Source organism: Stegodyphus dumicola, chromosome X2 (genome assembly GCF_044657685.1).
Source record: "Stegodyphus dumicola isolate Sdum_Otavi_A_Nest chromosome X2, ASM4465768v1".
NCBI lineage: Eukaryota > Metazoa > Arthropoda > Arachnida > Araneae > Eresidae > Stegodyphus > Stegodyphus dumicola.
In genome coordinates this window covers 127572851-127596468 of record NC_140781.1, presented here as the reverse complement: position 1 = coordinate 127596468, position 23618 = coordinate 127572851, and the positions used below count along the sequence as shown (strand labels likewise).

General features: G+C 33.1%; 1 protein-coding gene across 6 annotated transcripts in view; it reads right to left on the bottom strand.

The window, feature by feature from the left end:
- The window catches only part of LOC118202012 (homeobox protein OTX2-like), a 232008-nt gene extending 208608 nt beyond the window's left edge, over window positions 1-23400 (bottom strand). For 3 of the 6 annotated variants that reach the window (XM_085809881.1, XM_085809886.1, XM_085809889.1), the window contains exon 1: window positions 23279-23400. The gene's annotated coding sequence lies outside the window, so the exon portion shown is untranslated. Of the gene's footprint in view, window positions 1-23163 lie in introns of all 6 variants that reach the window. The other 3 variants (XM_085809880.1, XM_085809885.1, XM_085809888.1) reach the window with 1 other exon arrangement.
- Window positions 23401-23618: the final 218 nt, after the last annotated feature.

Genomic DNA, 23618 nt, shown 5'->3' with positions numbered 1-23618 from the left:
GAAAGACTTCATATTTCTTATGCAGACAATGTTCTTATTTCAACTCCAAAGCAAGAAATCACAGAGTCATTCTACCTGGCTGTCCGTGTCTGCAGGCCGCCTTTCCCTCAGACGCTGCCGTTACTTTTTGGTTTCCGTATCTGATATATTTTCCATGAGACACTTAGTGCTGTCTGTCATCAGAACTTTTAAAAATGCTTTTGTTTGGGGACAACTAAATTATTAACTCTCACAGAACTTTTTTCCTTTCCTTTCTTTTCTTTTAAAACCTAACATGGAATTGGATACTACGTCTATGGGCATCTTGTATTCTGTCAATAGTTAGATTTATCCGAGACCAGAATAAGAGGAACAGGTAGAAGTAGGCAGGACAGCAAAATTTTTCGATTAGTCTATAAGGTATTTCTCCCTCTTCCCTAGCGAGCCTTCGTGGTGTAGTGATTCTGCACACCGGGTCGGTATTCCAGAGGTCCGTGGTTCGATTCCCGGCGAAGGCGGTTGCATATTTTTCATCTTTCCTGCTTCAATTAGCCTAATGACTCTACAAGTCGTACAAGTGTAGTACTGCTAAAGTAACTGTGTAGTTCCGCCCCAGTTTTGAAGGAGAGCACCCCGGTGGAGGCGATTCGAAGGTCTTCCTCTTCTCTTCCTTACCAACAATCTCTCGAGAAGTCTTTCTTTTGTATTCTGAGTGCCTCCTCGCCGTACAGACATTATACGCTTACAATGCCTTCTCCGATATTCGAATGCGGAATCATCGATACGGCAGTCAGAACCACTAACCACTACGCCCGCCGGGCGGCGACCAGAATAGCAGTCGACAGGACTTACAGAATGAGTAGTATTACAGAACCAGTAATTTATTTGAAAATACGAGTACGTTTAAAAGTTTAAAGGTCCCCCACATGTGATCGAATGGTTAAAACCTCTAGGTACTGGTAGTTTGATCTGAGTTGAAAATCAAAGCGAAGGATCGGTCTCGACCATTAGTTTCCGTGCGTGTTTTTCCTCGTAAAGTAAATACAAGAGTCCTCTATAGAGGCATCACTTCCCTTAGGCAGGTAGCTCTCGTGTGCTTTGCAGTATTCGAATAACAAAAACGCCAAAGGTTAAAGTTCTTAGGAATAAACTTGCGTTAGAATAAGACATAGAAAATAAAACCATTTCCTATAAAAAGAACAATTTTCTCTTTATAATTTTAAAAACACTTCATTTTTGCTGTCTGTTTAATAAAGTTATTTGCAATAATAATATTTATATATATGTATATATATGGATCCTCATCGTTTGCTGTGCTTTTCTTCAAACTAGATAAAAATGAACATAAAAATAAACTAAAATGATAAAACATAAAAATGAACTAAAATTCAGTATCAAATTTGGAGAGTGCCTTAAAATGCTGTACAAAGGACGAAATGTTTATAACGAGCAGCATATGTCCCATAGTACAGGAAACACGACCAACTGGACATAATTTTGATTTTAATATAGTTAAATCAACGTTATGAAGGATTTGTCTAACTGCCACAACTCTCAAGACCACTTTCGCCTCAAGGGTATTTTAAGTGCGTCCATGTCACAAAGATTCTTATACATTTACAAACATACATGCGTTCTCCGGGATTCGAAACTGGGCTCAAATATATGGCAGCTGGCTCCTCTATCACTACACTAATAGGGCAGCACATTTAAAAATCTTAGGTCTGGTTAATCAGCGTCAGCATTTTGTACAGATAACAGTTAGTTAAAAAGACACTTTTCAATAAGCCAGTATGCATTTACTTCATTAAATGAGTTGAGAATGAATAAGCAACTCATTTCTTGTTGATAAGAGAAGAAAAATTTTAATACGGTCATTTGGATTTAAATTTATTAGTAACTGCGAGCAACTTTACAGATCAAGCAAATTTTTTATTCTTTTTTAACAAAACTGTTTCCGCTATGTTTAATTCAACAGCGCTTCAGCCAAGCAATAAAGCACTTTCGTAAATATTTGGTGACAATTCAAATAACATGCAAAGAGAAAGTTAATTTTTCTTCTTAAATATACACCGTTTTTGCAGTCTTGCTGAGTGTGTTGAAATTTAAATGTAATTTATCTTACTACATTCGTGAGATCCTATCTGTGCCAAAATGTAACTCTATCTCCATGCCATCTGTTCAATTTTTTATTTATTTCGTTTATTGCATCTTTTTTTTCCGTTCAGAACTTGAAAAAGAGCTATCGACATCCCATGCTTAAAGACCACACCCGTTTTAGGACGATGAAAAGGCATACCGTTAACCTCGCGCTGGGAGATTTATGCTACACTTGTCTGAAAGCATTTTTTATCTCATCTTCAAAAAATAAATCACTGTATCTCATATCCAAGAAATAAACCAACATAACTGATGAACCAAGAGTTCTGCAGGTGTAGAAAATGATCTGTATTAATAACACTGAAATATATAAATAATGAGATTTAATAACCATTCTATGATTTAACAAACTCACTGGCAGGGTAACAAATGCGTAACAATGAAGATGTCATAAATCATAAGTTAGTAATTCACAAAAATATTAATCTATACCGGTTTCTTTATCCAAGAAGAAAATGATCTTTGGAGTTGAAGAAAATTATCCATGATGTGCTACGCTATGGTACACATGTAAAAACCTCCACACTGCTTTAACAATATCAAAGACTAGGAAGAGTGTCGCTGTTAAACAAATTTATTTAGTACAAAAAAATAGACCGCATGACGCATTACGAGATACTGGGTTCAAACCCTGATCATGAAAACATTTTATAAATACAGATTGTTAAATATGGATATTTTCCAAATAAGATAAATTTGCTAATAAACTCAAATACTAAATCAAATGTATAGAAAAATTTAAAATTAATCATTCCAGTCAAGAAATAAAAGTGAATTAGAATATTCATAAATTACAGGCGAAAGAAAGCTTCAGTGAAAATATTTTTGAGCAATTTAAGTTAACTCAAACCTTAAAATAAAGTAATGGTGGTACTGTGTAATAACTATTACTTCGGAATGCAGAAACATTTATAATTAATGTAAAGTCTGATGATAATTATGAAGACACACTTTTTTTAGTCAACACAAATTTATTTTTTCAGTCATTTAGGATAGATTTCATTGTTCATTTATTTTGTTGCTAATACAGTGTTCATTATTTACCTCACTCGACAATGTGCATTTAATTTATTATTAACACAATAATGCTACTGTTGTTAATTACAACATTTAATAAACTGCAGCTCTTTCCTTATACATGTTTGACAAATAGTTGTAGTAGAATTGTGGTCCAAGTCAGATTGTTTTCAGTAGAACAATTGATGTAGAATACAAAGCTTCAACTATTATCATTGTGCTTAACAAAGTTCATTGCAATCTCTTGATCTTCGTCGCCTGCTATTTCAACATCTTGTAATATGCTATTAATAATCTCCCCGTCAATCTGGTATAAGAACCTTTCCTCCTCTCCGTTTATCTAATCTGTAACCAATTCTTTAGTCATCTCACTCCTTTAACCGATATGATTGACATGCGGAACAACAGATTACATCTGCTTACTTTCATCAATGTTACTGATCCTTGTTTTTGATACAGAATACCTTCGCTATGAATGTTATTTTTTCAATGATATCAATTTTCAATGAATCAGTTGTGTTACAACGATTGAAACTCTGTAAGTCTTAAACGTCGAAGTTTCAGTTTTTTACCAGTCCCAAATCTTCGATATGAACTAGTGAACTGCAAGGTAAAAAATGCACTGCTTTTTACTTTTCGTGTACTTTTTAAGACTATGTAAGATATTCTCTCCGTCCTTTTCGCATGTCTTCTTGGTGTACCGGTAGTACACTTGGCGCGTATTCGAGAGGTTCACATTCGAGTCTCGGCGAGGGCATTGCACATTTTTCACATCTCCTGCTTCGAAACAACCTAATGAATCTACAGTAGCTCCCTAAGAACCCCAATAGCCCTTTAAAAAGGGGAGTATGTAATGTATTTTCTCCCTCCTTCCAGCATGCCTTCCCTTCGTGGTGTAACGCAGCAGACTCGGCGCGTATTCGAGAGGTCCAGGTTCGAGTCTCGGCGAGGACATTGCAAACTTACATGGTTTCTGTTGTTTTCTATGCACATAACCTCATGTATGTCATTTTAGACCTTATATTTCTACGAGATTCCAAGTCATTTCGGTGCACTTTACTCTCCTAGAAGTTAAAAACACTGGTACTAAGATGAGACTACAAACACTTATACAGACTACAAAATAAATTTCCTATTAACCTATTATTTCAAAAAGAAAAGAAATCGTCATGAAAAGCAAACAGTAGCAGTTTAGTAATTTTCATAAAGTGCATTACATAGTCTTTGAGGATTATTAGAACATCAATAACTAAGTAACAGCTATGCTTATTTGCAACGCACATGTTTTGAAGGGAGTTCAACAAATAGTCAGCAAAGCTTACTAGAAGATTAGAAACTTACAGCTCTGCTTATTTAATGATGCGTGCTTTTCAGAAGAAGATTGCTATAGAAAACAAAATAAAATTCAATCTTATGCGAAGTCAGATATAACAAAAGCAATTTTAATACGACCATGGCTTCAATGAAGAAGCATTAAATGCAATGATTGTTTTAATTGGCATGCTCTTCATACCAGAATCATCGGGCCAGACAGAGTAATAGTTAACATATACGATCTATGTACTTTTGTACTTTTGTTAAATTGCTCTATTAATTCTCATTAATTTACTTTCAGCTATATCTGTATTACTTTTTCAACAATATGCGAGATGAATTTAAGAGTATGTCCCACTATTTATTGCTTTGAAATAATTTATAATCACAAGGAAAGAAATATTTTATTAACTCTGGAATGTTAGTTTTTGCACGGAAGAAGTAAATTATTGGCAAGTAGATAAATTTGTCTCGATCTGTCTTGAAGTAGATAAGATTTTTCTAAAATTAGTAATTAATCATCTGTCTTCATATCAAATATATAGTGAGTTCGTATTGCTAATTACAAAATTTACACATACCGCTAATGTCTATGAAGTGAATATAGGGCAATATTTCGGTATAGAAGCCATATTAGCAGAAAAGTATTAAAATTATGTAACTTTTCATACACATTCGCAATTCAATAAAAGTAAATTTTAGCAATCAGATTTTTACTAAATAACATAATCAGAAGCAATTTAATAGACCAACTCAAAAATAATATCTACTATAACCCATACTATTAAAACCGATTTGACAAATTTTAACTGATCCTACACCAAAGGTTTACTTTATTTGAGTAATTCAAGTGGTGGGTGGCAAGAATTATTTGTGACTTACCTTCTAAACTTACCTTCGGGAAACGAGGACCATTGAGATGAAAATTTTAAATCTTATTCTATTTTTGTTTCTCCCAAATATATTTATAATAGGGCCTTCCATACTTTTGCTGCACATGTTGATTCCTTGAAGCCTTTTCGAATCCAAGCAATCTCTTGCAAGCGTTATATCCTTTCTAAGAAATGCTGTGATTCTATAAGCAGCTTAAATGAGAGCTTTTATTTATTTATATTTTATTATTTAAAGGGTACTGCAACTGACAAATGAAAAGGGAAAATTTGTGTTAGTTTTTCCCATAAATGCAATGCTCAGAGATCTAATACGATTTATATTGGTCAGTATTAGGTATGAGATTCGTCTTGGACCAGATTATCTAAAGGGATTAGATGAAATGGGTTAATAGAAAACGTGTTTGTGCGTGTTTATATCTTAATTCTTTCGTCTCCAGTGTGTCTGGATACTATGAATTTATCTTACATTTTTGGGGTGAAAACGAACAAATAAGAATAGTCGCCAGTTGATAAAAAAACAAAAGAGAGTTTTGCTTGGCAACCTTTGAGATGCGCAAAAGTATCATTCAAATTTAGCTGTGCGCAAATGCTACTCTGTGCATCTATCACTACATCTAGGAAATATTTTCAATTTGTTATGTCTCAGAATGCTTTCAAAAACTGGCTGATGTGGCACTGCACTGTATAAGAACGAAACATTTTCAGCTTCTGTTTTATTCGAACTTGAAGAACAGAGTTGTTTTAAACGAATTGATGATAGCAAAAAAATAAAATAATAATGTTATGAGATTTTAAATTTGCTTCAGGCAAAAATATATTCTACAAATGCATTACAAATATGCTTTCAACTTCTTCCATGAAAACTCCTTCTCCCATTCAGGAATATCTCTGTGTTACGCTAAATTGAAAATTTAAGCAATTTTAAGGGTTAAAAAAGGAATTGGCGGATCAGGTATAGATATCTCTCCCTCTTTTCAGAAACTCAAAATCAGCAGAAATTTTTTTGTATGGGAAAACTATATCAGATTTAAGATAACACTTCAGTTTTTTAGAAATTTTTGAGTAATAGGTAACACAAAATAAATCATAAACATAAATGAATTATTCCAAATTGCATAGCAATGTACTGAGGGAATGCATGGAAAATGGCCATTTACTTCAAAACAAATAAAAACGTTTCATTCTTTTCTACAGCAAAACTGATCTTTCTTTTTTATGGGCATATGCCAGTTTAAAAACTTCGATTTTAAAGTTCTGAGCAATTTATTTCATATAATTTCCATTATAATTAACTATTGTATCTTAGAAGAAGAAGACAGGAAAGTTACCCTCTCGAAATATGGATATAGCTATATTTAAGATAGAAACGTTAGTGTATATAAATACATAACTATACGCTGTTGGAAATGAGACTACGCACATGTTAATTGTAAAAGCATTATTGCTTTCTTAGTTAAAACTGCACTGAAAGCATTGTTCCCAAGCATATGGTATAAAGCACGAAATCCACTTTTGCATTCCTCTGCCTTCAGAGTTCCATTTTCCCATTTTATTCATTGCACACATATCCTAATGTAAACCTTCTCTGTGTCGGTCATTTACAGCTTCTTTAGGGGCTACAGTCCTCTGGATCCTAGTGCTCTTTTGTAAAATTATGCCTGACATCCACAAAATGAGTGTTAAGCGGCATATCACACTTCAAAGCCTTATAACATTTTTATAGTTCTTCAGAAGTTTATTATTTAGTTCTCCATAGTGTTATAGCTTGAGATTACCTACGAAATTCCTCAACTCGTTTAAAAAGACTTTTATGCCCTCAGCAGTTTTAGTCTTATTTAATATGTCTTCAAATTCAAGATTATTCTATAGTTCAATAATTTAAAGATCAAGAAACGATGCTATCCTTAATTTGACTTCACAAATTTTGGGCATAAAAATTCGCTACTCAAATTTTACGCAATAATTTGTGTACCCAAGTGGTAGCACAAGAAACGGAACTATTACTTTGAAATCTTCCCGGGCCTAGCATAAACTTTCCTCGTGATTTAGGTAGCTGAGCTGAACTTTTATACTCAATGTGAGAAACTGATGGGCACTAGTCTCTATTATGAAGTAAAATTACTTGCTCATAAGAATTTTTTCCAGTTCCTCTGTAAACAACATACGTTCTTAGCGAAGATATATCCAAAATCGTACTTTAAGGTAGCAAGTGCACTAAAACATGTTTTAGAATTAGCTCCTGCTCTTCAATGATTAAAAACTACTCAATTTTGTTTTTTACCTCCCATTTTTAATTTCTTTAAGCAAACGCCAATATGTTGGTTTGATGTTTCGATAAACTCTGTTTATGAATGAGATCGTTTAAGTTAGATTGACTGGATACAGTATATGTCGGGGCTCATAATAACAGCAAAGTCTTCTATAGAATGATAATGTCAGGGGCCTATTCTATTGTAAAATAGTGAGTTCGATGGAGAAATTCCAAATTCATTATCGAAATCAGAATCGCAAAATATTAAGAATCACTAAAATATTTTTCTGTTCCAAAGCCACTATTGATTAGTATTAACTAGGAACTAAATTATAAGTACGACCAATATTTTTAAAAATTTGTATTTCGATAATTTTTATACCCAAATGCAAAAGTAATACTCAGAATAAACATTCATTAAAAATTCAATAATAAACTAAATAAGGGAAAAATGAATGACAACGAATAAGCATTCATTGTCATTCATTAGAAATGAAGTTCGCGAAATAATTTCCGAAACCATTTTGCAGTTTTTCCAGCATATCAAATTCCCACATATCTCGTCTCTCCTCCTTTGCTTATAGGTTCTTTCAGAAATTTTGATTCAGTGTAGGCAGGAAAAAATTGTCGGCTTGGTTGCCGACCTTCCAAAAACACCAATATATTTTCGCAAGGGGGGCTAATGGCTTCCAAACGGGGATCGAATTTATTGTGAAGATTCAAATTTATTTACAGCAGCTATTACATTAAAAGTTACGTTGGATGATTTTTAAAAACAAAATTGTGTAAGAACTAAAAGCAAACTAAAATAATTCATGAAAATAATAAAAGGAAGAAGAACTAATTACTGAGATATTTTACAATTTCTTTACTATTGAGAAGGTATGAATTTATAAGATATTTTCTCCTTCCTTCCAGCATGCCTTCATGGTGTAACGGTAGCACACTCGGCGTGTATTCGAGAGCTCCGCTTCGAGGCCGGGTGAGGGCGCTGCACATTTTACATGTATCCTGCTTTAAAAAATCCTAATGTCTCTACAGTGGCACCCGAACTAAAAGATGGATGATGATAGTTCGTCATCAGCAGGATTTGGCGATTGGGTTTGCTAATCCCCAACCGCTCTTTAAAAGGGGGCGCATATAAGGTATTTTCTCCTTTCTTTCCAGTTTGCTTACGTGATGAAAGGGTAGCACAGTCGACGTGTATTCGAGAGGCCTAGGTTCGAGTCCCGGGAAGGGCAAATGAAAATAACTGATCGACTGCACGAAAGTGGCGGAAATTTAACAGTCCTCAGAAATATCAATAAAAAGTTACTACTACCATGTTACATAATGAAAAGTTTAATTAGTATACCGTTATCAAAAGAACTGGTTCACTGGATAATTACATTAATAATCATACACTAGAAAAATTAATACGCAGGTTACAAGCAATATTTTTAAATAAATAAAGGCATTTGTAATGATCATATACATGGTATATACTTAGATCTGGTTTATGGTCACTTGTTAATACCTAAGGCTACAAGTATTTGTTCAACAACGCAAGCTTATTTTATTTGTTAAAATTTGAATATGACTAGAAGGATTACAAACTTAGGATCAATTGTGTTAGATTCCAGATCATATTCACGCATAAAGTGAATTAAAAATAATTTAACATACGTTTTACTTATTTATTTTTAATTTCTTTCACATGAATGTTAAGTAATTATAGACAGTTGAATATTACGTAAAATACATAATAGTGATCTCCCTGTCTTACTGTAAATATTAAGTAATTTTAAATCGGTAATAACAGATTAAAATTAGATTACAAATAATTTTTATGAGCATTTTAGTTATTAACGAATATTGGCAGCTTTTTTTAGAGGAAATATCCCAAATTGTATTTTAAGAACACTTACTCTGCTAACTAAGTAAAGATTAGTTATTAGCTTAGTAGGACTTTATCTAAATTTCCAAAATTCAATGATGATGCGTTAAAGGACTTTAAAAGAATTCGCTTGCATTTTGGCACCTGACCCATGATTTCTTTAGTATATCGCCATTGTTAGTGCAATAGGCAGTATATCAAAAGAAAAGTAACTTTTAAGGAGATTCAAAAATAGAACAGATGCATGGAGGAATTTAGTCACATGAGATACTGGAACAGGCATACTCACTTGCTGCCTTACCAACAAGAAGCTTGAAGTTCACTAACTTTTAATAAGCATCTTTTGGCATTTGACTTTTTGAAATCACAATGGCGATGTAGGTTATCCTTTTCAAAAATATTAATAACTTTACAGTGAAATTCTTTTAAAATAGAGTTACCGAATTTGTACCGTGGTCTATACCAAACCTTACAAAGCCTAGGAATTAACTTTTATAACATTTGCCTATACAAATGATATAAAGGTTGCATATCAACACTAAACAAGAAATGGCATAAAAAGCAGCAGCATCTATCTAACAACATTTAATTATATATTTTTTTTAAAAACTTATTGTTACTATTGCTTCCAACTTCCTAAAATTTCTGGAACATACCTCTCCAACATTTTCGAGCTAGAATACTTTGCCCCAAAAGAAAAATGAAATTAAACTTAGAATTTTATTTTTTTAGTTGCTAGTTCGGAAGAGCAGTGTATAAAAGAAGTTTGGACGTGGCAATAACTTGACACATAGAAAGAGAAACAAGTTGAAGAAAAGTAAAGACATATAAATTTATTGCCAGAAGCAAGAAGAATGTGCATCAACCAACAAATCACAGACTTCGTGTATTGGTATGACCATCCTCCTCCTCCTGCTCTTCCAGAGGTCGGGAAGCACACACGAACAAACACGCATTCATACACATACACACATACATACACGCACACACAAGAAAGCACATTCAATATATCGACTATCTGACTTCTTCCCTTCAACCCTCAGGTTATCAAGGAAAAGCTATATTCACGCCAACATCGCCAATCCTAAAGCAAATTGGCGCAGATCTTCAGTCTTTGAAAGATCTACTTTACTATGTCAGAAACCTGCATGTGCCACTACCTGTTTAACGACATTTTATATGTATATTAAAAGTAGATAGCTAAAATTTTAAACGCTTTTTAATTAGGAAAGATAAATTAGTCTTTCAACGTGCTTTAAAGTTATTGTTCTGCATCAACTTTTACACAGGCCTTGAAACTTCTTGTAACACTTTTAAAACGGCCCTAATTATTTTCATAATCCTTTATAAAATTTCAAAATTTATTCTAAGTTTTGCAAGCGTGTAGATTGGAGTAATTGTAATAAATAATCATATTTGTATATTTTGTGTAAATTTATGCAGTAGTATGAAATGCATTTGATATTACAAACATAGCTGTCTTACTTATAAAAAAAAAAAAAAAAAAACACCCTCTTCCCCCCCCGTTTAAAAATCCAATCTTTATATTTCGATTATCATTTCTTGGTTTAAAAAAATAGCTCTTTATCATATATATATAATGGTCTTTCTAACAGAGACAGATACAAATAAGAAAGTTTTTACTACATATAATATGTCGCTATAAACACCGTATGCTCGCGGTATTGTTGGTTGTGAGTGGATAAAAAAATGGCCAACTAATTGTCTCACTAATTTGTAATTTTCGAGAAAATCCAAAAACGTGCTATTCTATGCAAGGGAAGTAATTATTATGTTATACATTATAAAATTAAAGTAAATCAGAGAAATTAAAGTAAAATCAGAAATTAATTTATCTATGAATGCTTGTTTTCGAAAGTGGCTGTTATGGGTTTTTATTACCAGAACGCATGCCAGCACCTAACTGCTATTTGGCAATCACGAGAAGCCTAAATCCAAAAGAACTATGGTAAGTTCCACACAATAAACATTCCTCTCACAAACCACACACGGCATTAATATTTCCGCGAACATACTGTTATCGATTAAAGAAATAGATTATTCGATTTTAATCAGATTTTTGTATTTATAATGCTTAAAATGAATCGTTTCTTCCTTGCACTGAACATGATGATGTAGGTTTTTCATTCCCATTTTTCTCGAAAAGTATGAGTTATAGAAGTATAGTAATTCCCCTGTTTTCTGGAATACGGCTCTGTACAGCATTAGTAATATTTATGGTACACCCTGTATATCTGACTTTTTACTCACAAATATAACTTTATTTCTCAGTTTTTTGCTTCCTTAAAATAAATTACAACTGCGTAATTATGCTATTTTAACAAATGCATCTGATAAAATGTTTAGTAGTAGTAAAAGTGTATAGACATTAGGTTAATTAGAAGAGAAGGAAAGATGAAAAACTAGCAATCGCCTTCGCCAGGAATCGAACCACGGACCTCTGGAATAAAGGCTCAGCGTGCAGAATCACTATACCCCGAAGGCGGGAGAAATACCTTATAAAAGTTTAAAAAACAATAAAATCCTAAAAATATGCATTCTACAGATCAGTACGCTTTTGTACAATCGATATGTATTAAATAATGTCATTTTAATATTATATTCAAACGCGTTAGTTGAGTTTGATTTGCCTACGAAATTAAGTTTCATTTTTTTCCAATTAATAAAAAAGTTCGTAATTAAAAACCTAAGAATAATAAAAAATAAAGTTGAAATTTGCTTATCATTGAGTGCAAATATGCAATATAGACAGCCCTGATAAACTGTCAAATAATCTCAATGTCCAGTACCCTCCCTCTCACTATTTAACCACTTTCATGATTCTCTTTTTAAAAGAAAGCAGGAAGTTCATACAAGGTTTTACAGATATTAAATTTCTTGAAATTTAGCTTAATTTGTAAGGAAATTCAATATCAAATTTTAAAGGAAATTTCATAGATAAGTGGCTAGCCAATTCTTCACAATAAAAAGCTTCAAATATGAGGAAAATTACTGAAAAATTTATGGCAATGTGAAATAAAGATGCTTTTTGTTATAATTTATTTCCTACTAAATTTTATTTCACCAATAGAAAACAGCCATTTTCTTAAGAGCAAAGCTTTCGAAATTTCTTTGTCAGCAAACTTTTCTTTCTTATTTTTCTCAGAAAATTTCTTCGGAAGCTTCAAAATGAATTTTTTAATTGTTTCAGATTTGCATTTCTTAAAATACTTAATTTTAGAGTTTTTAGTAAATTCTACTATTTTTTTTAAACAAGTGACTTTTCCAACCGTTAGCTTGTTTATGCTTTTCTTTATTTACGGTTAAAAAAATTCCTTTGGCTATTATTATCAAACATCAAGAATGCCATCCAATTAAGTGACCTATTGTCAGTATTGCAACATTTTTTTTTTTTTTTTTATAATAATGAAATACTCACACAGACACGACAGAACATTAAACACATAAATAAGAAGTAGGTGTGTCATCCTTGTACTTTCAGAAGCAAATCGTGAAGGTAATTCAAAATTAGAAGTCATTCGCAATAATAATTGAGAAGTAAATTAAAATATATTTTTTAAAACATTTCTTGAATTAAAACGTAACTTTCAGAAATTTCTTAAGATCAAACAATACGTTATATTATGGAGGACACAATTCTACTTGCATTAAGTCTGCCATCATTTCAATTTATTTAACTCATCATATCAGTTGGAATGGGAAATATAATTAATCAAACAATTTATTGCAATTAACATAATTTGAAAAAAAATGAATATTTCAAGTAATCTTCCTCTACGGATGATTCCCCCCCCCGTCTTGAGTGTGCAATTGCAGTCTTATTTGTAATTTCTAAAAATGAAGCTGAGTACACTGCTTCTAAAACCAACTTAATTTAATTCCTTCATTCCCACAGGTTATACATGTAAGTAATATTAAATCGGAGCAAATTTACCTTAGAAAACCCTCTATTAAAAACCGCCTACTAAAATAAATGGGCTTCACGTGATTTGCTAAAATAATTACATCACATGCAAGGCCTTTAATATTCATCAAAGAGTCATTTGCTTCTAAAATAGTTGTTTGTAATTCGCTTTAATCCTTTTAATTTGTAACAAAGGCACGCGAACATCGTTACGAAAAATGAATTAATTTTTTGTTTACTGTAATGAAAAAAAGAGGTAATTATTATATAAATGCAGCTTACAGCGCATGAATATGCATTTCCGTTTATCAATCGTACTATAGCTTATATGGGAATTTATACTGCTGACCAAAGCTATATAAATATGTACACAGCTTTATTCAGCAACAACTAGCTGCTATTCGATACATATCAGAAAAAATATCAAACTAATTTTATAATTAGTTTGATATTTTGTGCGGGGTTCATATCATAGATTATTCGCCTCCTCACATGATATTTCTATTTTTTCACTTTACAGCTCATAAGATGCAAATTTGCTTCTGCCTCTAAAACTATATTTCGGGGCATATAAAATGAAGACAATCATAATTACGTAGGCTACATTTCTTATAAACATTAACCTCAAAGAATGTATTTAGATAAATAGTACATATCTGTGTGAAATTTATACTTGCAACTAAAGCTTAATTAATGTCTTTCTTATCAATTCTATAACTAGACATTCAAAATTCTAGCTCTGAAATGATCTAACAGTGGATTTACGATAACTCTCATAACTCTGGATAACTTGGCGGAATATAGTTACAAAAATTTTAAATTCATTGACAGCGTAAAATATCCCACTCTCAGATATAACATCCTGCCATAAAACTTCCAGCTAGTATCTAAATGTCAGTATTTCAGCCAGTGCTTCAATGTCAAACAGTTAAGAGGAGAAAACAGCAAAAGAAAGACTTTGCATTAAGTCCTTCGTTTATCCGGAATTAAATTGACGCTGGAGACTTGGCCATGACCTAGAAAGGCGAGAAAGAGCCAAATCCAGTAAACCGAGCTCTCATCCTAGAGAGCACGGGAAAGAAAATGCTTTTCACCCGAGAAGAAGCCCAAGAGTACGGAAACATCCTGAAAGGGGGAGGGAGATCTGAAGGGGAGGTTCAGATATTTGACGGATAGGGACAGTGACTACTCCACCTCCCATTCGAATGTGTAGAAGGCAATATTCCCACCAACGGAGTTGAGGTGTCGCGGGGGGCGGGCGTCGGCTCTGGTGGGGAGCGATAAAGGCCTTCTCCATTGTGTGGGAGTGCGTGGCTCTACAGATACTAACCAAAGGATGATGCGGGGCCAGAGGTGGACCCGACGCAGTTACGCTTCATTTTATGTCCCTTGTTTCGGCTTCCATACGGATCGGGGAAGGTCATCTTTCCTCTCGAAAAGTATCGACATTTCCCTGGTATGGAAGAGGAATGAGGCATTGTGCACTTCCCCAACTATTAGCGTCTCTCGAGTGGTCCCCTTTATTTACTTTGCATCAGAAGACATTTCCGATATATATTTTAGAAAGAGTTAAAGAATCCCACCCTGCACCTAGTCAAATATTGCATAATAATATATAGTAATAGATTTACATTAGGAACCAGATTATAACGTCTAAAATTTGCTGCCCTGATCAGTTAACTAAGTTACGTAATTGTTCATTCTGAATTTCAAGTCTTCCAAAATTTGGTCTACTTTACTGTCAGTTTTACGTTACGCGATGTCGTAATTATGCTGTCAATACATTGAGCATCCACAACAACCTGCTAAAGTCAGTTCTCAGAGGTGGGATTTGATAAGATACATAAGATTTTTAATTTACTTTTATGTTAAAATAGCATGTAGCTTAATTAAAGGAACGATTAAAAAAATATACACATTTCTTGACAATTCTTTTTTTAATTTTAATTTTAATTATACCTCCGATTGGTATTATTTGTAACACAACTAATTTACAACGCAGAATTGATAATTATAGAAACATATATAACATGAAATAAACGAAAGAGTACTTCAGTAAAGACTCGTGAAAAATCACAATTTGATTCAAGTCAGAACTAACGATTTAAAATAAACCAAAACAAACTTCCAACTGTAGCGCTTCATGGATAATTTATGAATTACAAGCAATACAACAATTAAAATAATTCTAATATTTGACGAAAATAAACATCTTACGACTCCCTTGGATGTGCGTGTCACATATTTTCTTTACAACTGGTGAGAGATGTATTTAAAAATTTATCATTACTATAATTCCCCAGAAGTACAATTTTTGCTCTCGAGGTTTTACTCATCCTACTATTTAACAGGATTATTATTCACAATTTCACGAAAACTCAGTTAAACATATCGTTCATTTTAACAAATAGTGAGATATGCACGTAGTTATTCTTACGCTAAATAAAGCCTTTATTTATTAAATATCATGTGTTTCGCACTTAAACCATAAAATTCACTTCAACAGCAATATCACAAAATATTTAAAAACATCACATCTGTAGAATTTCCGATACACAGTCTCGCGAGCTGGAGATGAAAATGATTTTTTTTTTTTTTTTTTTTCCGTATAGTGTTGCCATTGTTCGCTTTGAAATCGTTGAGTTTGTTAATCAAAAATTCGTTCAAGTTTTACAAAATATGTAATAGTTAATAAAAGAAATTCCAAATCTGTATTCCAGATTCAAAATTCCGGACGCCCATGCAGTGACGTAGCTCGGGCTTTAACAGGAAAACATTCCGATGTTATTTCCTAAATAAAGAATGTCGCACCTGAAACTAAATTTATTCACTGCTCCATTCATTGTGAAACTTTAGTAGCCAAAACAGTCTTCGAAAACCTAAAAAATGTTTTTAATCAAGCTGTGAAAATCGTTAATTTTATTAAAAGCCGAGCTTTAAACTCAAGAATATTTGCGATTTTATACCAAGAGATAAGCAGTGAACATCAAGTGCTTTTGTTACATTCCGAAGTAAGGTGGTTATCCAGATGCAAAATTTTAAATCGTCTTTTTGAATTTCAGAAATTCAAATCTTCCTCTATGATTCAAAATTCGAATTGCAAAAATGTTTATTTAGTGAACTATAGTTGGCGCGTTTAGCATATGTAGCTGATATTTTTGGAAAGTTAAATGAATAAAATTTAGGCTTATAATGACAAAGTATTAATTTGTTTACCATTAAAGATAAAATAAATACAATGATAAAAAAACTCGAGCTAATAATCAGTATAATAATAATAAAGAATTGGAAGTTTTCCAACCGAAAATAATTTGAAAATAAAAGAAGAATTAGCATCCAACATCAAAAATCATTGTTTTTCATTGTAAAATAATTTCAACATATATTTTTCCAAGGATTATGAAAAAGAAAATTAGATTAGAAAGCCCTTTTGTTCAAATGTACCTGAAAATTTATCTCATGATGAAAAAGAACAATTGATAGAAATTGTTTGTGATCGAAGTGTAACTGAATATTTCCAAAATAACACACTTGGCTGAACAAACAAAAAAAATTAAAGGCATTTCAAATAAAGCTAGTATTAAATTTGTGTTGCCTTTTTTGCGCAACTTATTTGTGTGAACAAGAGTTTCTTCCATGTTTTTTTTTTTTTTTTTTTTTTTTTTTTTTTTTTCTTTCTTTCTTTGAGAACATACAGACTCCCCATGCACCACATATGTATAACACAGGGCTTACAGAAGTAGGTTAACTAGAACATTAAAGGTTACATGTATAAATAAACATTAAAAATTACATGCATAAATAAAGCGAACAAAAGCAGAGAACAGCAGTCTGGACTTCACGAAAACAGATAAGTTCACTGGCCAAGTCACTCCGAACATTTTCAAATCATTCTGCAAGCATAACCTAGGGCCATCAAATGTAGGGCACAAGAAAATCAAATGTTCCACATCCTGAGGAACTCTTTTTGAACATTCGCATGAATTGTTTGATCGTAGATTAAAACGAAACAGATAACTTGCAAATTTACCGTGACCAGATAAAAACTGAGACACTTTAAAATTTAACGAGAGGAAAGACTCGGAATTCAGTCTATGGTAATAGAAGGAAGGAACTTTTTGATGACTTCAGCATTACAAGATGAAATGTATTCCTCATTCCACATAGCTAAAAGCTTTTTATAATGAAAGGACTTCCAATAACTCTTTGGAATGCTAATGTTGATATCAATGGGTAAATTTAAGGCATCTTTAGCTAAGAAATCAGCTCTTTCATTTCCGTAGAAACCATAATGAGCACGCACATAAGCAAAGCAGATATCAATACCTCTAATTCTAAGTGGACTAACAGTTACTAGGGTTTCGATAACTAATTTATCGCAGCTGGTAATACTGTTCAAAAAAGTTGAAGAGAAGAAAGAGAATCAGAACAAATAAGGTACTTTGAGGATGTTATCCCATGATCCTGGATCCATTTGACGGCAAGATAAATGCACAGAAGTTCTGCTTGAAAAACTGTACATTCATTCCGTATCAGGTGTCTAAGAAAACATATCTCGGAATGACCTTCAATAAGAACAAATGCAAGGCCAACCTTGTTGTTCATCTTGCTGCCATCTGTAAAAAAACCCATATGAAAACTTATTTCAGCAGTCTCTTTATAATCGCAGAAATTTATGGATTCTAAAGAAGCGGGATGAGGAAGATCAGTGAAGGGCGAAATTCCATTAATACAGTCTTCCGAAACATGAGTTGCCAATGACTCAAAAATATTATTCTTATATGCAATTTCAAAATCAATAGGCGGAACTCCTGCAAGAACAAAAGTAGCCTCATAGCTTAAGGTTCTATAACCACTAATAATACGAAGAAGAATTCTCCGTTGAATCTTTCTTAAATTTCTTTTGTTAACCTTCTTGGCAAGAACATGTCCCCAAGCACGACAGCCGTACGAAATGAAAGGTACAATACACTGCTTACTTTACTTACGTAGTTACTGTACAATACACTTTCTTCCATGTTACATTTGAAAAATAAATACAGAGCAAAATTAAAAGTGGATCTTAATTTACGGTTAAAACTAAGTGAATTAAGATCAGACATAAAGAAATTGTTTTCTTTTAAACAGCCCCAAATTTCACACTAAATTTTAGAATTAAAGTATTATAACTTAAATTTTAATAATTAACATGGTAACCAATTTTTAATCTTATATTTTTATGTGTGCGTATTTAATACAAAGAGCCAATAGGCTATGCAAATGGCAAAATATATTTTTTAAATATTCCTATTGAGAAATTGAAAAATATTCATTGTAAAATGTAGTGGTGGTACTAAAATTTTTTAGTTTTTGTTTAGATGTTACACGTTAGGCAAAAGGCTGAGAACCGCTGGTCTAGAAGGCATATTCTAGGCAGATCCCAAGAGTTACAACACCTGCGGAAGACCTTATTTAAATCTTTCGGCCCAGAGGAGGAGCAACATTACTGTGCATCAGCTCATGGCAAATCATTTAGTGGCAACAGGAACAAGAATATCAGTTACGACAATGCTCAAACGCCTGCACAGTACAGGTTTGTATGCAAGACGACCAGTTGTTTGTGTCCCCTTGACCCGAGAACACAGAGATGCCCATTTATGTTAGGCAAGAGAACACGTCTCTTGGACCAGTCAACAATGGGCGTCTGCCCTCTTCACAGACGAGTCCAGGCTCACAATGGACAGTGATTCAGTCCATCAGCTGATCTGGAGGGAATGACGCACCAGATACATACAATCCCACACTGTGGAAAGACACAGCTACAGAGGTGGTGGAATAATGGTTTGGGCTGGGATCTCTCTCGGTGGTCACACTGATCTGCATTTGTTCCATGGAGGAACTTTGAGCGGTGTGAGATATGGTGACGAAATCCTTGATCAATATGTCCTCCCATATGCCGCTGCTATTGGGCTTGGATTTCTTCTGATGGAGGACAATGTGCAACCGCACTGAACTCGGGCTGCTGAAGAATATCTCATCTCGAGAGTCATGGTATGGAGCGGATGGAATATCCAGCTAAATCCCCAGACCTGAATCCGATAGAGCATTTTTGCGACTACCTTGGGAGATAGGTTGCTGCTTTAATTCCTTCTCCAAGGTCGTTGGATGAGCTTGAACAAGGATTACTCCGTGTCTGGTCGTTGCTTCCCATGTCACTTTCCAGAAACTTATTGACAGCATAGAACGTCGCTGCCACCAATGTATTGCAGCTATGGGTAGACATATTCTTTATTATAACCCATTTTTGTAATGTTACCACCACATTTTCCTCAAAAAACTGTGATGTAGTGTTTTTCCGAGACTGGATTTCTCTGCCAAGAGTGCAATTTTTTGTTGTAATTCATTTTTGTGTTGAACTTTAGAAAAAGTCTATGTTGCATTCATTAAAGAACTGTTTAGTGAACATGTCCTGTAAATTTCTTGTTTCTATGTTACTTCATTCTCAAATTAGACATAAAAAACATGCTGTTCCTTAACTTTCAAAGGACAGTGTATATATACTTGTATATATATACACAATATACAACATATATATACATATTTGTTGCTTCAAATAGTGTATAGCAAAGTTTGCTTTTTATACTAATAAAGCTATCTTTTCATGAAATTTATGTTCTGTTGTAAGACTTAATTGGTCTGTTTATGTGTGGATATTTGAATAAAATTACTTATTTATTTATTTGTATCTAGTTGTAGAGACATAAGTTATTTTTGTAAAAAAATATTCATTGTAAAATGCAGTGGTGGGACTGAAATTTTTTAGTTTTTGTTTAGATGGTACGCGTTAGGCAAAAGGTTGAGAACCGCTGGTCTAGAAGGCATATTCCAGGCAGATTCCAAGAGTAGAAGAGATGAAGAATTAGCGTTAGATAAAAGCAGAAGAGATGAAAAACTAGCAATCGCCTTCCCCGGGAATCAACCCACGGACCTCTGGAATACCGGCCCAGAGTGCAGAACCACTACACCACGAAGGCATGCTAGGAAAGTGAGAGAAATACCTTATATAGTAATAAAAAGAGAAGTTGCATGAGTAGTTAAACCAAAGAAAACATTCGTTCTTAGAAAAATTGCTTGTTTGTAGCAATGCAATTGTGTTCTCATCTTGTGATCGCACTTTTACAATAAAAATGCGTTTCTTGTACTTTTACTAAGCAGCACTCAAATGGTTTTAAAAATTAAATTTAAGTTACAATAAAATCACAAAACATTATTAATTTCTTATTTCTAAAATTGCAAATCAGTTTTTAAGAGAAAAAGAAGAAATAATACCCGAATATGAGAAATAAAAGAAATCAAAGTGAGCCACCAAAACGATGCCTTCATCTATGCACATGCAAAACAAATTGCACAAGGGAATCTTTGAAACTGAACCTAAAGACTCAAATCAACGATTTTCTAAAGCATGGCCGGACTTGGGCGTGCTTGTTTTTTTACACTATTGTGCATAGTACTAGGCGTGAGAGCATGGCGACCGCCAACTATGGGATAACCCGCAAACCGGTCGATAACCCGCACCCAGATAATTGATACATTGTATATAATTAAGATGAAAGTACGAAAAAATAAACATTGTTTAATTCGTAATAAAAATAATATAAATTCAATATCTTTTAAAATAAGGATGGTAATAATTACAGCATTTTACACTCATTTTTTACATAAAGCCTACAAATTTTAATTTTTTAAAATTAACTACTAAATATTTATCCCCTCAGTCGAAAGTACAAGCATTCGAATCAAAGACAGTGATTGACGCTATGCTTGTGAAGAGAATTTTTTATCAAAATAATAAGCAGGGGCAAATTAATAAGGCCGCGTAATACGAGTAGTTCTTAATGAGTTCTATTCCCAGCAACTGAACAGAGTGACTGTTCAGGGGACTTTGTGGACTTTCTCGGGAGTTAGTGCAGCAGGACTATGCCCATACGACCAGTGGTGAAATTTTGGCGTTCCTCCCACTTATACCTTACTTATGCAATGTAAATACAAGCCATTTTATAGTAGAAATTCCACCATGCTCCTTTTAACCAGCGACCTTGGTAATTTTTGTTGTATTAAAATAATCTAACGCAATCAGAGAAAATTAAATTATTTACTGAAGTAAACTAAGAGGTAGGCACACAATAAAAATGATGAAAAATCTCATTTCAAAGAATTGAGTTATCTATGTTAAAAGAACAAACTTTTGGTTCGTCTTGGGAATAAATGAATTTATTCTTCTTCTAAAAAATTCTTTTTAGGCATGAGAGGACAGGTAATATATAGATAATTTTCTTTTAACAGAACGTGGTTTACGTTTTTAACATTTCTACTGTGGTTTAACAGTTTGTAAAATATATGTTACCGTGAAAGTTCAAAACTGGTCAAAACACATACCAAATACTTCGGTGAAAGTTAGAATATTTGTTATGTTCTTATACATTCGGACCATCACCTGTGTATGCCGACAAGCACAGGTATGCTGTGGCGAGGGTCGAAATGAGAAGCCGAGAAGAAAGACACAGAATTGTTGTAAAAAGCAAATATTTCGGACGTACATCAAGCAACTATGTGAATGTTGACATTCACTGGAGTATGTCGACATTCTCTAGATTTCGGCCTTTCATAGTAATATATATCTATATCTATATATCTATATCTATCTATATCTATATCTATATATATATATTAAGAGCTCTCAAGTAAGCCACAGTTGATAAACACAAATTGCTTCGGCTAAGAAAACGCATTTTGACGCATGTCTTTGAAAGTATATTTAAAAGGGGTGTCGTTAAGTGCATATAAGTAACATCCGTCAGAAATATTACTCTTTAATACAGTTTTAGAGGACGAACGGAAAAATAATATGGCTGTTACTTATGTGATTTTTCAGTTAAGTTGTGTTAATTTAGCCAAACAAACATTCATAGTCTTGAGAAGGCAAGCTTTTATTGGAGAATTAACTATAAAATTAACTTGTATTTACGCTGCATGTAAAGCAAACAATAAAACACAACACGCAATATATATAATGCCGCCTCTTTTACCTAAATAAAACCAATTCTCAATCATTCGACTATTCGTGGGCTTCTAAAACTTTCTTACAAATAAAAAATGTTTTCATGGAAATGAATCTTAAATGAAATATTAAGAAAGAATCAGAGTGATTTTTCAGAAAAACTGTGTCTCAAAAAGGAGTAAGAGCATTTTAAGTTATTTCAACTAAAATTTATAAAACTAAGAAATTATGAGCAACTCTTCTTAGAACTTCGTAAATTGATTCGTTATACGTTCGTATAATATCGGTTGCTGTTTCTGAACATTAAAAACCCTCAGAAAAAGGCCAGGATTACCATTATTTTATCAGTAAAGAGGAAATTATACTAATAACTAATAAATATATTCTGAAGTTAGAGTTTTTCGAATAGATCTACTCTTTACCTCAAATTTATTACGGTTATAAACTGAAATGTAAATTATGGATTACGATTTAAGATAAAATTTCCAATATTAAATGATTATATTATAGAAAAAACGATAGCATTGTTATAAAATGAAACAAATATTAATATGAAACATAATATGGTATTACATAAACTGCAGTGTTTAGCAATAATATTTATCATTCGAAATTGAAAGATGCGAAAGTTTCATATAAAATCTCCAATTATTGAGTATTTTCCTGAGCCATGCAAATATTAAGAATTAATAACGATAATACAATAAATACCTTTCAGACAAAAGTTTGAATGGATAAACTTAACAATCAGCAAAAAGCTGCAATCCGGAAGTTATTATTTAGCACTCTATCAAGGTTTATCTCAACAAAAATATCTGAAACTCACATGGGATACTAAATCACAAACTTGTCCAGCGTGCGAAAAGCAAAATCAAACCAAGTTATCAAGAAGAAAGTACCAAAAGCGAGAATCTCTCCCCTCCCTTCTCCCTCTGCCACAAGCTGAATTCAACCGAAAGAATGAGTGAAGAAGTTATCACAGCTCAGGCGTCGCAAATCTGCATATCTAGTTTGAAAGGCTTATCCAGCTGCTCTGATTACATACGCTGTTATAGCTTAATGGGGGCTTGTTAGATGAAAAGCTCGTACAGAACGACATCTTGGGTTACACATGAATTTCAGACGTTAAGCTTAAATGAACACGAAAAGCACACGTACGATGATTT